This window comes from Canis lupus, chromosome 9 (assembly GCF_003254725.2).
Source record: "Canis lupus dingo isolate Sandy chromosome 9, ASM325472v2, whole genome shotgun sequence".
In the NCBI taxonomy this organism is placed as follows: Eukaryota; Metazoa; Chordata; class Mammalia; order Carnivora; family Canidae; genus Canis; species Canis lupus.
Genome location: NC_064251.1, coordinates 12758460 through 12775157, shown reverse-complemented (window position 1 = coordinate 12775157; position 16698 = coordinate 12758460). Strand labels below are relative to the sequence as shown.

Sequence of the window (16698 nt, the reverse complement as noted above, 5' to 3'; positions counted from 1 at the left end):
ATGTTAGGCAGCCCGGGTGGCTCAGCAGTTTAGCGCCGCCCTCAGCCCAGGGCATGATCCCAGACACCCAGGATTGAGTCCCACGTCGGGCTCTCTGCATGGAGCCTGCTTCTCCCTCTGCCTGTGTCTCTCATGAATAAGTAAATAAAATCTTAAAAAAAAAATGTCTCCACTTGGGGAGATTGGCAGCTAATCAACTATGTGCTGGCGGATGTTCAGGTTAGGTTCAGGCTACACTGAACCTTCCAGAAGTCACAGGAACTAAGGGCTCAATGTACTGGAAGTGGCCAGGCTGGTGTTCACCTGTGACCTGAGTGAAATATCAGCAATTAATTACTGATGTTCCAAATAAGTGAGTGTAGAGAATCTCCAAGAACAAGGCATTTTCCTAAAGACAATACTTGTAAAATGCAAAATAAATCAGAGACCCTGGAGAAAAAAATTATAGATATGTATGAAAGCCTTGTCCTGACGACACCTAGATAAATGGGAAGTACTACAATCCATGCCCTTAGCATGCCACAAACTAGTCTCAGAAGCAGAATTAACAGACCCCTTTACAGTTGCTTCTCTTCAAGGCCGAACTTCTTATCCTCATTTCTCATTTTTCTTTCATAAAGATATTTTAGTGAAAATGTCACAGACCCAGGGAAGATCCTTGCAAATCATATCAATAAAAAATTAGCATCCAGAATATGTAAAGAAGTTCTACCAATTAGTGAGAAAAGAACCACCTCTCCCCCAACATTTCCAAAAGTAGAGGAAAAATATGCCAAGGATATAAACACACAACTAAAAGCAGCAGCCTGATGGCTAGTAAATGTGTGAAAGGGTGCTTAACCAACTCTCACCCAGCAATTACAGAGGCAAATGCCTATTCCACACCTGTCAGGTTGAAAAACTTGGTGAAAATTATGAAAGTATTGATTGGTTGGGACGTGTGGAAACAAACTTCTAACCCAGCTGGTGAATGTAAATGGGTGCAGGCACTTTGGAAAGTTGCCAAACCCAAGAAAGATATGCCCACCTTATGACCAGCAGCTCCCCTTCCAAGTGTGCCCTGGACCTATAGAAATTCTCACATGAGCACAAGGAGAACCGAAGAAGGTGTATACAGCAGTTATTTAATACAGCTGTTTAATACAGTAAATGTGGAAGCAACCTAGCTGTCTACCAGTAGGGGAATGGACAAATTAGTGTCATTATGTAATAAGTAAAACCAATGAACTGGATCTACATGAATGTAGATCTCAAATCTACTATGGATCTCAAATCCATAGAGGAAAAAGAAAACAAGTTGCAAAAGAATTTGTATTGTGTAATACATGCCACATTTAAAACACACAAAATGGGGGCACCTGGGTGGCTCAGTCAGTTGAACGTCTGACTCTTGGTTTTGGCTCAAGTCATGACCTCAGGGTTGTGAGATCAAGGCCCACATTGGGCTCCACTTGGAGTCCTCTGGAGATTCTCTTCCTCCCGTTCTCCTTTTGTCCCTCCCCTCTGCTCATGCACTTTTTAAAAAATCTTAAAAAAAAAAAAACAACCACAAAATGATGCTAGATAATTAGCCAGATCTTAATACATGTGTTGAAAAAGTATACGATGATGATGCACATCCGCTTCTGAATGTGGTTACCCTGGTAGGAAGGGGGGAAGAAAAAGTGATGAGGGGTGAAAAGATGAAATAAAATTTGAAACAAGAAAACGTTACTAGAAAGACACTTCCACTGGGCTGTGGGCACATGGAAAGAGAGGAGGCCTCAGTGATGCCAGGAGCGTATGGTCATGTTCAGCTTCCATGACTCTAGTTCAGGAGTTTGCTCATTTTATATTCTAGGAAGATGGAAATCTCTAGATTTTTGAGTAGACAATCTGCTGGCCAGACAACACCATGCATGATGGCAAAATATAAGCAACATGGCAGCCCTAAGGTAGAAATGGCCCTTCACTGTTAACATTGCCTCATGTACCCTCTCTGTCTCCATATCTTCAACTGTGAACTGTGTCAATCTTTGGTACCAGTGGCCCTCAGGCCCACAGCTGTGGAAAGGGGACCCCTTCTACCCTCTATGTCCTGACTGGGCCTGGCACCAATGTGGATATGGGTATCTAGTCAATGTTAACTGGTAACAAATGATATCACAGGGAAAATCTAGACAGCAGTGGAACACTGAGTCATCCAGGGAATGAGCCGCTGAAGGAATTCAGTAAAAGTCCCTTTGAGGTGAAAGCAAGATTCTGTTATTTAGCATCAACAGAGCAACAATCTTCCATCAAAGATCAAACCTCAGGGGGCAGGTAGGTATAGATGGCTTCTTTTAAACCAACTCCTAAGGGACCAGTTACTTACTGGTCCAAGGTCAAAAGGGTGAAGCCCTTTCTGCTGATAAAAGTACAGACAATTCTTGTCCTTTTTGTCTTCTGCAGTGACCACTAGACTCTCATCACACCAGTTAAGGATATGATTGGGGGAAATGCTGCTAATTCTATTACCTGAACATCTAGAATACTTTTTTTTTTTGGTCAAGAGAATTTTTTGAAGCCCTACTAGGTACTGAGTTCTAAGCTGAAGGATATAAAAAACTAAGTAAAGGCCAAGTGGATAGCCATATTCATTAGATGCCTTGGGGTGGATTTAGGGTTGCCCCATTTGTGATCTTCAGTGGCCTCCTCGAGGCCTGTTCTCTGCTGGCTCAAATCAACTGGGTTATAGTACCATAGCAACCACAGCAATGACAACCACAAATACATGGCCAGGTACTGCCAAAACTCTTCACATGAATTCACTGAATACTGTCAACACCCTAAATTGATAAGGTGTCAATTCTCTGTCCCCCACATTTGTCTAGATTCACCCGACAGATTTGTTGTCAAACATAATCCATCTGAGAGCAAGAAAGTTAATGTTAAGGTCAGTGTGTGACAGATTTCAGACTCGAAGACATTTATTAAGTTCCTGCTATAATTTGTGCATCGTGCTGACTGCTTTCACACATTCTCCCATATGCTCCTTAGGACCCAATGAGTTAGTATCACCTCCATTTTACAGGAGAGAAGAGCCAAGGCTGGGATACATTTAAGAACACCTTTTGGGCCACAGGTGAGTGGGGAGCTGGTTTCCAAACCTAAGCTGCCAGCCCGCCACCTCTAAGGCTTGCTTACTTCCACTCCAGAGTACCAGTGTTCTAGGGATGGGGAGAGTGTGTCACTGGGTGGAAAGCCCTGCGTGGTAGTCAGCTAAAACATCTCTGAAGCCAACAGCAGTGGGTCCAGTAATGGCCCCCGAAAAAAGTCCTAACCCCCAGTATTTGGGAATATGACCTTCTGTAGAAATAAGGTCTCTACAGATGTAATTAAGGATCCTGTAATCTCTTTAGATGGGCCCTAAATACAATGACTAGTATTTTCAGAAAGAAGAGGGAGAAAGATGTAGGGAAGAGGCCACAGGGAGGCAGAGCCTGGAGTGATGCTGCCATGGGCTAAGAAACACCCACAGCTGGAAGAGGTGAGGAAGGACCCTCCCTTGGAGCCTCTGGAGAAAGCGTGGCTCTGCTGACACTTAGATTTTGGACTTCCGGCCTCCAGAACTGAGATTTGGATAAACTTCCATTTTTTTAAGCCATCCAGTTTGTGGCAATTTGTGACAGTAGTCCTGGGAAACTATCCTCAACCTGTACCTCACAGACTTGCTTAGAGCCAAGCCAGAATGACATGAAGGCAGAAAGAATGCAAGAGACTCACGGGACAAGGGACAGGAAACTCCTGTCCAATTATGATTTGTCTTCCTTCCAGCCCACCTGACAGGTTTCTGCTTTGAACTCAAACCAAAACCAACAAGAGAAAAATGCCAGCACACTTAGAAAATGTATCACCTGCTTCTTAGAATATTCTCACCTACTTAAGGCTTTAGGCTGTAGGTCTTAATTTTGACACACACCTCTGCAATCTTAGAGTTGCAATGAAGATAATTTATTTTGGTGACAGATCATAATAGCTCCGGGCTCTTTTTTCCCCCCTTGCCTGTTTAAAAGACAAATCAATCTTTTTTTAAAAAAAGTACTCATCACCCATAATCCTACTACCATAACAGATTTCTCATTTTCAAAAATTACCTCTCGATTAAAATCTTTTTTCTTTGCTCCTTAACCAGGCAAAGTGATTATATACATATACATATATATGGCTTGTGGGTTGGTTTTTTTTTCTTCCTTTTTGGCTCATTTAGCTAAACAGGGACCCAGGAGTTGTTTGATTTCCATCAAATATATGTGAGAGAAGCACTGTAATTGCTTAAGAATATTTCCCCCAAAGAAACTAGCCATTAACAGTGACTTCCTCTAGGAGAGTACTTTAAGACCTCCTAGAAATAAATCCATTTTTCACAGTATTTAAGCCTTTGTCACTCATTCTTAACCCCTGCATTCTAGCATGTTTTGGGGTCCCCAAGCAGAAAAAGACCACTTCAGGAGTAGATGTCTATTCACTTAATCCACCCGAGGTGGTAGGTATGACTTTCCTGCACTTTACAGACACCTGACGTGGGACTCGATCCCAGGTCTCCAGGATCAGGCCCTCGGCCGAAGGCAGTGTTAAACCGCTGAGCCACCCGGGCTGCCACATTCTTAAAAAAGCTCACATTCTTAAGAGCCCAGTTGATGTCTGACACAGAGTTTCTCTCCTCCACTTTAGGTCATTTTAAGACTGCTAATTAGGAACAGCAAGGTAGATTGGATGGAGGAAGGCAGGCCAGGTGCAGTTACAGCTCACATCCTGTAGCCATTAGGGGAATAGAAAACTATAAAGTTTAGACAAGCTAACAAAATCCTAGAGGTAAGGAGGAGTTAGGGATGTAGAAGCAAAGTACTCCTCTTAACCATGAACATCTAGAGCCATTTCTGTAGGAGGAGGAGGGGAAAGTGCAAAGATCATGTACTGGGCAAAAGTTAGGTAAGGTATATAAGAAATATCTGCAAACAGGACATTGTCATCAAGGGTGATATTCCAAAATATGTAACAGCTCCCACAGCCTGGGCACTGGAGCTCTGATCAGTCAGACTGGATTCTCCTATCTGTGTCTGACTAACACAGCCACGCTGGTGCAACCAGCTGCATACCCTTCCGGACTATCCTCCCATCCCATGCAAGTTGAAACCGGTCCAGGGAAGTAACTCATCCAAAGAGACGTGGCAAGAAGACGGCTGGGGATTCTACACTATGGTGCCCAGATTTACTGAGAAAATGTCATCAGCTCAAGCTGAGAGCGTAGAGGAATTTGAAAGTTTTGAGAGATTCCTCTCAAATATGGTTAAAGTTAGAAAAAAAAAAAAAAGGAATAGTATTTTGTAAGTGAGCAGCATATGAACTTCACATTTCAGCATCCATAAATCAAGTTTTCTGGAGTGGAGTCATACTCACTTGTGCAGATCTTGTCTGGGCTGCTTTTGCATCTCAGCAGCAGAGCTAAACGGCCTCCACAGAGACCACATGGGTAGGAAAGGCGAAAATATTTACCATCTGACCCTTTTCAGAAAAAGCCTGCCAGTTGCTGGTCTAGGAATTTGGGATAATTTCTCAAATGATAAAATAAACAAGGCAGTAGTGTATATATAAAACAATTTTAAAAACCACAGTTATTATAATCACTAAACTCTATAAATTCTAAAGCATGGCTTTGTGCCAAGTGTGTTTGATCCTTGATGGAAGACTTCCCTCTGATGAGACTGCCTTTCCACTCATTTGATTTTGATCTCTAGGAACATGTGATAGATTGAAGATGAGGGAAAAGACTTTTTAAATCCCAAATTTCATCTTAGATGTACGTCCTCCTACACACTGTAGGATTCCATTGGTAAAAACTTCAAAAACAGCCAAAACTAATACAGGTTGTCAGGAGTGAGGGTAGCCTTTACTTTCTTGGGGAGGGTAGCATGCTGTGACGTTCTGCTTTGGGAGGCGAGGGCAGGTTACATGGATGCATTCAGGTGGTGAAGATCCACCTTCATGCTAGTGAGACTGCACTTTTTATGAAGTATGTTTTAATGTCACCAAAAGTTTATGTTAAAAAAACGGGCAGCCTCTCTGATGCTTGGCTACATAGATGGTAACATGATTGGTGTTTGTTCTCTGATCCCAGACATGCTGAAAACACATGGAGCTCTGAACCCAAACACTGCTCCGTGATGTCATGGTGAGTAACAGGCTCCGAGGCCCACGAGGGGAGCCAGGAGGGTCAGCCTGTTCCCATCCTGGCCAGGCCCCCACTGCCAAAGTCTCTGGGTCTAGGAAAGCAGCAGCACCAGGATACATGGGTTGGCCTGCCATCCTTCTCTGACTTCTTAAGAATGTGAAGTTGGAGGAGTGATCCCAGCCATTTAAGCTATTAATGGAAAAGAAATTTTAACTTTAATGACAGACCACTGGTACCCCACAAGCAATTTGTTTTATTTAGGGTACAGGCTTATAGAAATTGTTATTCAAGATGCTTGTCAAAGAACATGAAGGCGGATTTTGTTCTGGAGCACGACTGTAGGAGGGATAGGAACTACCATGTGGGGTTCCTCCACAGGGGACGGAGGTGGCCTCAAGCCTGGAACCAACAAGAAGCGCAAACTTCCTTCAAAGGAGCAGGGTAGGGGGTCAGTGGCTGGAAAATAAACTACCAGGAAGCATGGGGGAGGGGGTGGAGGTGAGGGAGAGTTCCAGCAGGCAGGCCAGGGCAATCAGATGTCCCCCAGGGGATGGTGCTGGCTGAAGAGCTCCAGCACACATGCAGTGTGATCGGATATTGAAGGTGGGAGTTCTGCATAAACTGACCCAGCAAGATTCTTGCTACAACCAGACAATGCAGACACACAAACCCCAAAGTCAGGGCTAGTTGAGAAGGCAGTTCAGAAGGGAGAACTCTGAGTTTGGTCAAGGAGAACCTTTGTCAAAGCCACAGCAACTTCACAGTGTGAAGGTCACATGAGAATGGACATTAACTTGAACCACAAAATTAACAAGATCCTGGACTTCTTACCCTACAAATTCATCTTGCTTCTATTCTTTAATGTATTTATTACATGCCCACGTGTGTGGGGAAATCTTGAGATGCCAGACTCACCGGGAGGATCTTGAGGAACTCCAGCAAGATGAAGTCGATATGCAGAGACATAAGCACCAGACTTTGAAGGACAAGTAGGAAAGAATTGGGTGAAGGAGGGATCCACCCACTCCCATTTTTTCCCCCTAAGCTAGTAAACCAGAGTGCATACTTCTCCTTGCTTCATCCCTGTGACTCCTCCAGGGCCTTCACAAACAAGTATACTGGCCATTTAGAAGTGCAAATGAGATCCTGTCACTCCCGAAACTGCTGACTGGGCTTCCTTGGCTCGCTCTGTGCCTTCTGGCCTCGCCTTGCTGGACCAAGCTGCAGCCACAAAGGCCTCTTCACAAGGCCCTGACAGGGCCCAAGCAAGGGAACGCAAGATTATGCCATGACTAGTCAGGGTCAAATCCCACCATCCTACAAGCCTCTCCATGCCTCAATTTCCACATTTATACAATAGGGATGACAAAAGCACTCAGTGCAAAGGGTTTTGGGAGCCAGTACAGGCCAAGACCTTAAGCTGGTACCTGGCAAGGAGCAAACCACAGCAAGTATAAGCTTTAGTGACCACCACTGCTATGATCAATCCTCTCCTTCCTCAGGGCCTTGACCCATCTTGGTCCCTGCTACTGGAAAAATCTTCCCTTGGGCTCCCACACATACCTGAAGACATTTCCCACCTAGATTTCAGTTTAAATGATGCACTACTGACCCCTGGTCTATCACCCTCATGGCTCCTGGCACCATATTTACTCATGTAATTACTGCTGAGATGACTTGAGGTCCATCTTCCCTACTAGTCTATATATTTCATGTGGGGTAAAGTCATTTCTGTCCACTCTGTTGTATCCCCAGCACCACTGTAGGTGCTTTATTTAGGTGCTCACTGTAGAACATGTGTGTGAATACATGCCAGGTAAAAGTAGCAGCCCACACCAGAAATGCAAGTAACCCCTTGTGAGGGAGACAGAGAAGTAGAGTGAGGGACAGAGCTGGAAAGAACAATTAAGTTATAAAGGTCAGCCAATGGAGCCACTGAAAGATCTGAAACAGAAGCATGGGCATCAGGGGTATGATTCACGGTGCAGAGGGGGCCAGGGCAAGACTGGAGACACGCGGTCAGTTGCGGGGTTACCACAGCAGTTACAGATCTGGATGAGCCACCATGCTGGGATGTAGAGGTGGGGTCTGATTTGCAGTGATGAGAAGGGTCACCAGAACTTGGTGACTTACGGAAAGAGCTACAGTTTTAGGATGACTAGGAATCAGTGTCATTTATTTTCTTCCTTTTTATTTACCACTTGGAGGAAGGAACAGTTTGAACAGCCAAACCAACCCCCAATAGGTTTATGGCCTCATAAATATGTTATGTTCTTGTTGATCAGATGGCTTGCTGAGCTCACCTCGTCAAAGATGTGTTTCCTGGACCATCACTCTAGGGAGACAAATATCAATGGAAGGGCTCCTCCGTGATGGATTCCTCTTCCACTTTATCCTTCTCTAAGGATTTGAAACCCATTGAGCTGATGGGATTCTGTAGGACAAACTTGTGTGGATGTGACCTGTGGGAGCCCTCCCCACCCCAGCCTGTGGGGTGCTACCTGCCACAGGTACAGAGTCTCAAGGATGCTGACTTGGGCAGGGGTGGGGGTGGGGTTGCAAGATGAAACTCTGGGACAAGATGAAAAACAAATTACCAATGGAAGACAATGGATGTCAGGTTTTGTTTTTTTTTGTTGTTGTTTGTTTTTTTCCAGTGCAGCCTCCTCTTCCCTCACAGATGAAAAGAAAACCAGTTTCTGAGTGTGGCATTTGGAAGGCAGCTGGGGAGAGCTGGGTGAAGGGTTAAGAGCTAAGTGACTGGAGGCAGCGTCAAACATGTACCCTGCACTCCAGGCTGGTCTCTCAGGCCAAGGCAGGAGGGGCTCAATCAGGGGCTCAGTAGGTGGGGGGAGCAGAGCGGTGGGGGAGGAGGGAGGCAGGCAGGCGGTGAGGATCCAAAGCAAACACAGGAAGGACAATGACTCACAGGGAAGCTTCGGGGACAGGCTCAGGGCAGCACTCTCCCCTCCTGTTACCCTCATTCTCTGCTGTAAGGATAAATGTGACAGGGACTCATGGTTAGGATGCTGTTGTGCAGTCACGCTTTGGACCTGCTTCCTTCAGCTCCAAATGCACGCGTGCACATGCGCGCGCGCGCACACACACACACACACACATACACACACACGTGGAAAGACCTAGTCCTCCCCCATACAAAACAAGCATCTCCATGGGCTAGAAATGGAGCAGAAACCCAAAGGCTAACTAGAGCTGAAGCTACAGGTTGAACGAGCTCCAGGTCTGAAGCAGCCAAGGGGATGGGCAGCTGCAGCTCCTGCAGAGACACACACACAAAAAGTGGCCAGGCAAGGAGCAGGGAGGGGGGTTCGGTTGCAACAGACTGGGATAGAGACCCTCACCCACAAAGATTCCTTGGCCCAGGCCACAGGCCACATCCTGAAAGGTCCTCGACTCTGGAGTCCTCATTTGCTGTTAGTCTACTCCAGAGAGGGAGCTTGCACGTCTCACGCCAGAACCAAGAACAGAAACAAAGCCCTTGACAAGTGGAGTAAGGGACAGAAAACCCCATCTCCACACCTCCAACAGCAGGCCCACTGTACACTACCACAGGCATCGGATCCGAGGCTCGTTATCCCACCATCTTTCAACCCTTTTGGCTAAAGACAGCTTGGATCAAGAGCTCATTGCTGTTTTCCAGAGAAACACCTTAAGGGCTTGAAAAGGAAGACATGAAAGAGCACAAAAGTCCTCCATAAACACTTCACAAGTGACACGAAGATCTGAGGGCCCCTGGCTCAGGAGACAGGACAATGGAGCCCGGCCACCGGCTCTGTGCGGGATCCCCACCAAAGAACGGGTCCTCTAACTTACATGTGAGCAGCTGAGCAATCAAAGAAAATGAAATTTCAAGCCTGGTCAAGTTGTACATGGATATCCAATTTCTCTTGTCCTGTGAAAAGTAGAAATGAAATTTCGGGACAGAGAGCATCTTCAAGCACCTCACAAAAATCAATAGGCAGCAAGTCATATGCCGAAGCAAGAGCCATGGGCTCTGGCACTTCAAAAGGCACTTATTTCAAATTATAGGCTGGCCAAGAATTCAAGTTCTTCCTTCATCTTAATGATATCTATAGTGGGGGCTTAAGCTCCTCTCATGCTTCAAATTAATTTCACAAGGTTGGAATCCAAGCTTCATACTTTTCCAATCTCCATGGAAGCTGGTGCTATAACTGAAATGAATTTCTCTTAGTTCACCTGCCTACACTATATCCTTTGCACGTATACAACAGTGCACATCCAACTGGGTATCCTGATGTTTGACAGTGTTGTAACGGATCTTCTGTGTTGTGACAGAGTCTTCTGAGCCAACATTTGGAACCACTATAATTTATTGTGCCTTTACTCCAGCTTACTGAATGATTAGGTGTTTAAAGTTTTATGTGCTAATATTAACAACTAACACAGAGTGCTGTTTATCCAGACACTGTCCTTAAGTGTTACTTCATTTAACACAACATAACATGAGGTGATAATAGGCAATGTTTTCAATGTTTTCTATGTGCCAGACGGGGTTCTGAGTGCTTTACATACTGAAATTTCATTTTAATCCTCACAAAAACAGTCAGAGGCAGAGATTGTCGTCATCCCCATTTAAGGATGTGGAAACTGAGGTTAAGTTAGAGGGTAAGCAACAGATTGGTAGAAGGCCATCTGGATTCAAGTATAATGGAGATGGAGCCCATCCTCTGTAGAATATGCCACTACTCCACCGGGCTGATCATTTCAACACAAACAGCTTACTAAATATCGGTTCATTCTGGAGCATCTGGGTGGCTCAGTGGGTTAAGTGTCTGCCTTCAGCTTAGGTCATGATCCCAGGGTCCTGGGATCGAGACCCACCTTGGGTTTTCTGCTCAAAAGGAAGTCTGCTTCTCCCTCTCCCTCTGCCTGTTGTTCCCCCCTGCTTGTGTGTGCATCACACACTCTCTGTCAAATAAAATCTTAAAAAAAATACATGGATTAATTCTTCAATAAGCATAACTGAAGTGGCCAGGTCAAGGCTCTATAGTAGTCCCCCTCATCCCTGAGGGATTCATTCCAAGACTCCTCAGGCCACCAAACCTTATGCTGTTTTCTCCTATACACATAGACCTAGGACAAAATTTAATCCGTAAGTTAGACATGGTAAAGATTAATAACAAGTAGAAGGGACTTGCCCTACCAGATTATCAAGGCTTTTTATAAAACTACACTAATTAGGAATTTAGGATTATATTCTCAAATTCTATTTTTTTAAAAAACTTTTTTTTATTATATTTTTAAAAAATTTTATTGATTTGACAGAGAGAGAGGGGGAGATAGAGAGTGAGCACAAGCAGGGGGAGTGGGAGAGGGAAAAGCAGACTCCTCGTCAAGCAGGGAGCCTGATGTGGGGCTCCATCCCAGGACCCTAGGATTACAACCTGAGTCAAAGGCAGACAACTAGCTGACTGAGCCACCCAGACACCCCACAAAACTGCCATTTTTAATTGTACCTCCCTTGCCAATCTTGATTTCATTATAAATTAAATCGGCGGGATATTTTTTCACAGTTTTATTACCCTTGAGGCCATTTTTCTAGATGCTTATCTACAAGTGGTATTTCTTTTAAGAAGGTGAAACGTTTTTATGGGCTAGGTGTATATTCTGGTGGTTGGATACGGCCCTTCAAAATGAAAAATACTTAGGAGGTGAGAGCTAGCTCACTAAAAACAGAAAAGCATAAAGTTTGGAATAAAGAAATATGCTTATATTCCTTTATAAGCATAAAGGAATAATATTGTTTTGTTATAACTGCTTATCAATATTTTTCAAACTATCCCTTGAACTTTGGGTTATTTATTTTTCATACTTTTGGATATTGTTAGAATCTCTTATACTGAACATAATCAGAAAAAAACAGACTTTTTCAAATGGATGTTTCGGGGGTAAAGGTGATCATAGTTAGTGCTTTTCACTTTCTATAGTAATAGATTAGTCACCTAAGTGACTACCACCTAATCAAGTGTCCTTGATTTCAGTGGAATAAGAATAGATCAAGGAGTTCTTCAGGGTGTATTATAGTCTTAAGAGATTTTTTCTTTAAAGCAGGGGAGGGACTGAGGGGGAGAGAATCTTAAGCAGACTCCACCCTAAGCCTGGAGCACGATGTGGGGCTCAATCTCAAAATCCTGAGATCATGATCTGAGTCGAAATCAAGAGTCAGATACCTGACTGACTGAGCCACTCAGGCAGCACCCCTAGTCTTAAAGATTTATAATGTAAAGACATTCCGGAAATGAGGGCTTACCTGCTGATGGCAGGGCTCTTAAATCAACTGACAATGGTCAAACTCATGTTAAAAGAAGAGTAGTTATTTTTGTGCATTTTAATAATTTTTCGTATTTCCTACAGTTATCCCATTGGTCAACCCATGGACCAAGTGTTCTTACATAAAATGTCACAAGAGATTCATAAAGTTCTGTGGTAGACTACAGAATTTATATAGCTTGTATAAATTATATAAATATATATATAAATTTTTAATATTTTAGTCAAAAAACCTCAGAGAAAAGGTTCAGTGCTTAGGAAGTTAGTTAAACATGGACAATTTGATGAAGAAACATTTCTGGAAAGCTGGCTCCTCCTGGATGTTTTGTTAGAGTAGGTACTGATAATATTTTTCACAGCCTCTCAAAGCACAGCATTCATTTTGGAAGCTGAATAAATTCAACTGAAGGCTAATATACTGGAGTATCGAGAGATACTAGGGATTTAACTTATTTTGTTGAGGATCCCAATGGCATCACCACAGCCAAAGAATTTTCAATCAGTGTGCTGAAGGGAAGAGGACCCCAGTTATGGGGGGACGTGTTGAGATATACTACCATCATAACATGTACAGAATGTTCCTATACTCTAACATGGACTAATGTCTGTGCCCAACTTTCAGATCTCCATAGTAAAAGTACATCACCCTTCCCACTCCCTGCTTCAGAGGGACCTCCCTTTTATCTGTCCTATATATTGAGTCTCAGCAGGAGGTTTCATTTGTAGACATATACATCTGTCACTAAACAAGTTTTCAAACCAAAGGCTTAAATCAATAGTCTGTTTTCTGAGAACAATTTCCAAAGAATTCACCTAGGAAGGTTGTTCAAATAAATGGAGGGAAGGGAGAAGAAATGTGTGGGAAATATCAGAAAGGGAGACAGAACGTAAAGACTGCTAACTCTGGGAAACGAACTAGGGGTGGTAGAAGGGGAGGAGGGCGGGGGGTGGGAGTGAATGGGTGACGGGCACTGGGTGTTATTCTGTATGTTAGTAAATTGAACACCAATAAAAAATAAATTAAAAAAAAAAAGAAACCTAAAAAAAAAAAAAAAACAAATAAATGGAGGTTGATTAAAACATAGGTTTTTACTCATTCTCACACGTATTTCTTCTGACCAATTCATTTGATGGAAGGTTCCAAATTAGCTTTTTCTTCCATCAAGGAGAACATTCCAAATATCAGTGATAAAACTTGCAATGATCAAGCAGTCTTTTGCAAGTGAAAAAAAAAAACAACAAAAAGGCAACCTACAAAATGGAAGATATTTGCAAATCATACATCTCATAAAAGGCCTATACCCAAGTCATATAAAGAACTTACACAACTGAAATAAAAAAAAAAAAAAGACTCAATAAAAAATGGGCAGAGGACTTGACTAGACGTTTTTCCCAAGAAGACATATAGGTGGCCAATGGGCACATGAAAAGAGGCTCAACATCTCTAATCATGGAAATGCAAATCAAAACTACAATGAGCGATCACCTCATACCTATCAGACTGGCTATCATTCAAAAAGACAAAAACAAGCACTGAAGAAGATCTGGAGAAAACGGAACCCTCATACACTATTGGTGATGATAGAAATTGATGCAGCCACTACTATGGAAAACAGGATGGAGTCACCTCCAAAAATTAAAAATAGAACTACCATACAGTCCCACAATTCCACTTCTGGGTGTCTATCCCCCCAAAATGAAACCCCAATTCAAAGAAATATATGTACCCCTATGTTCACTGCAACACTATTTACAAGAGCCAAGATATGAAGCAACCCAAGTGTCTGATAAAGATGTGATATGTACACACACACACAGGAATATTATTCAGCCATAAAAAAGAATGGATCTTGCCATTTGCAACAAGATGGCTAGACCTAAAGAGTGTTTATGCTAAGTGAGATAAATCAGAGAAATGCAAATACCATATGATTTCACTTATATGTAGAATCAAACAAAAACAGAAACAGACTAATAGAAACAAACTGTTGATTACCCAAGGATTGGTGGGGGATGGAGGAATGGCAAAATAGGTGAAGGGGATTTTGAAATACAAACCTCCAGTTATAAGTCATGGGAAATACAATGTACAGCATAGGAAATACAGTCAGTAATATTATATATAATACCTTTGGTGACAGAAACTAGACTTACAGGGATCATTTCATAACATATAAAAGTATCAAATCCTACAGTACACAATTGAAATAGGATATTGCATGTCAATTAAACTTCAATAAAAATGACTAAGCAATGTTAAACTCATTTTTAACTTGGAATATTATTTAACAGGCAAATAAGTTTAAACATATCTGTATAAACAGAAAAAAAACTACTTTTGTAAATACAGGTAAAAAGACCAGTAATTTCCTGAACTGACTCCTAGTCTGTATATTCAATTACCCTGTGTGGTCAAGCAATAACCTGAAAACAGAGAAATAAGTATATACAATCCTGCCATAGAACAGGATTTAGGAATAAGATAATTTTATACGTTAAGATTTCCCTAAAATTCCTCCATCGTGTTGACTTTTAAAAACTGTGCTTTGGTTTTCACACCTCGCATGTCTACAGATACTAAGAAGTTTAAGAAGCATATGTAAACATGATTAGAACCTCACTGGAAGGTATGGTTTATGGAAGGAGATTACTCTATCATCACAGATATCACCCCATTGGATCCTCACAGCAATCTTAGAGATAGGGGTATGATTTCCAAAAGTAGCTTCAATGCCACTGTAGTGGTGGGGGATACCTACAGAGAAGGGCTGAAAGACTTACTCCAGATCAGGACTTAGAAGCTGAATCTAGAACCCAGGGCTCCTGGGTTCCAGCCCAGAGTACACATCCCACTGGATTATGCTGTCAATCTGCTAATGAAAATTTCATTCCCAGAATTCAGGTTGAAAAGTGTATAGCTATTTAAATACTCAACTCCAGACAAGCATAGTTATATCAAGACGTTACATACAATTTTAATAGGAAAACTGCCAAAACTAGCAAAGAATGGCAGGGAAGCCCGAAAAAAGAGCTAAAGCAGAGTCTTTCACACCACAAGCAAGTGATTTAGCAATATCACAATCTCACTTTCTACTCATTGGCATCCTTCCTCCGCTTACCAATGCTTCAGAAGCACCATGCAGACGCTATCACCAAATGGCACAGTAGCCTGGGTGTTTGAAAACATTTCTAAAATAAACTTTTCTTTCATCAGGTATAAGAATATTTTTATGTATATATAATACACAGCCTGATACATTACCACCTGAACCGCTCCATGTATCCACCACCCGATCAATAGTCACAATGGAACCTGAACCCCAGAAGTTCCCCTGTGCTTCGAGTTACCATCCTCTCCAAGAAGGTAGTGATTATCTTGATGCCTGGCACCACTGGTTCATTTTGCCTCTTTTTGAGCTTTATATATATGGAATCCTAAAAATATAATTTGTACCTCAATTCTGTAGCTCAACATTATGTCTGAGAGAACCACATTTTTGTAATATAGTATTCCATTGTAGGATTATATCAAAAAAATCCATTCTACCTGTGAGAGACTTTTGGATTGTTTCCAGGTCAAGGCAATTATGAATACAGCTATGAATATTTTGTATGTGACTCTTGCTACGCCTTGGTATGCATTTCTTTGGGGCACGCACCTAGGAGTGGAATTGTATCACAGGGGTTATTATGCTCAGCTTCTGACAATATGGACCATTTCCCAAAGTGGTTGTAAATGGGAAATGACCTGCCAGCAGGTCTTTCTCTACTTAGTATTGTGGGGTTTTATTCTTTACACGAGTGGTTTTTCACTACAGATTGCACTTCCCTGATGACCAATGAGGTGGAGTACCTTTTCACGTGTTTATGGTTCTTGTGCGTATCTTCTTTCATGAAACGAACAAATCCACTGCCTGTTTCCCTACTGAATGATCTTGTTGCTCCATAGGATTTTTTATTCTGGACTCAAGCCTTTTATTAGGAGTGTAGTAAACCTCTTCCCCCCCTGGTGAGCTTAACTTCCATTCTTTCAATGGCTCAATAAATATATTCTCTTAATTTTAATGTGGTCTAATACATTAACCTTCATGATCAGTATTTTATGTTCTGTTTAAACATAATTCCCTATCATTTTGTTTTCTAGAACCTTTAAGGTTTTACAATTACAAGGAGATCTATCTAACCAGATTTTTTTT

General features: G+C 42.4%; 1 protein-coding gene across 3 annotated transcripts in view; it reads right to left on the bottom strand.

The window, feature by feature from the left end:
• PRKCA (protein kinase C alpha) overlaps nt 1–16698 on the bottom strand; it is a 395118-nt gene that overhangs the window by 165865 nt on the left and 212555 nt on the right. The window lies entirely within an intron of this gene.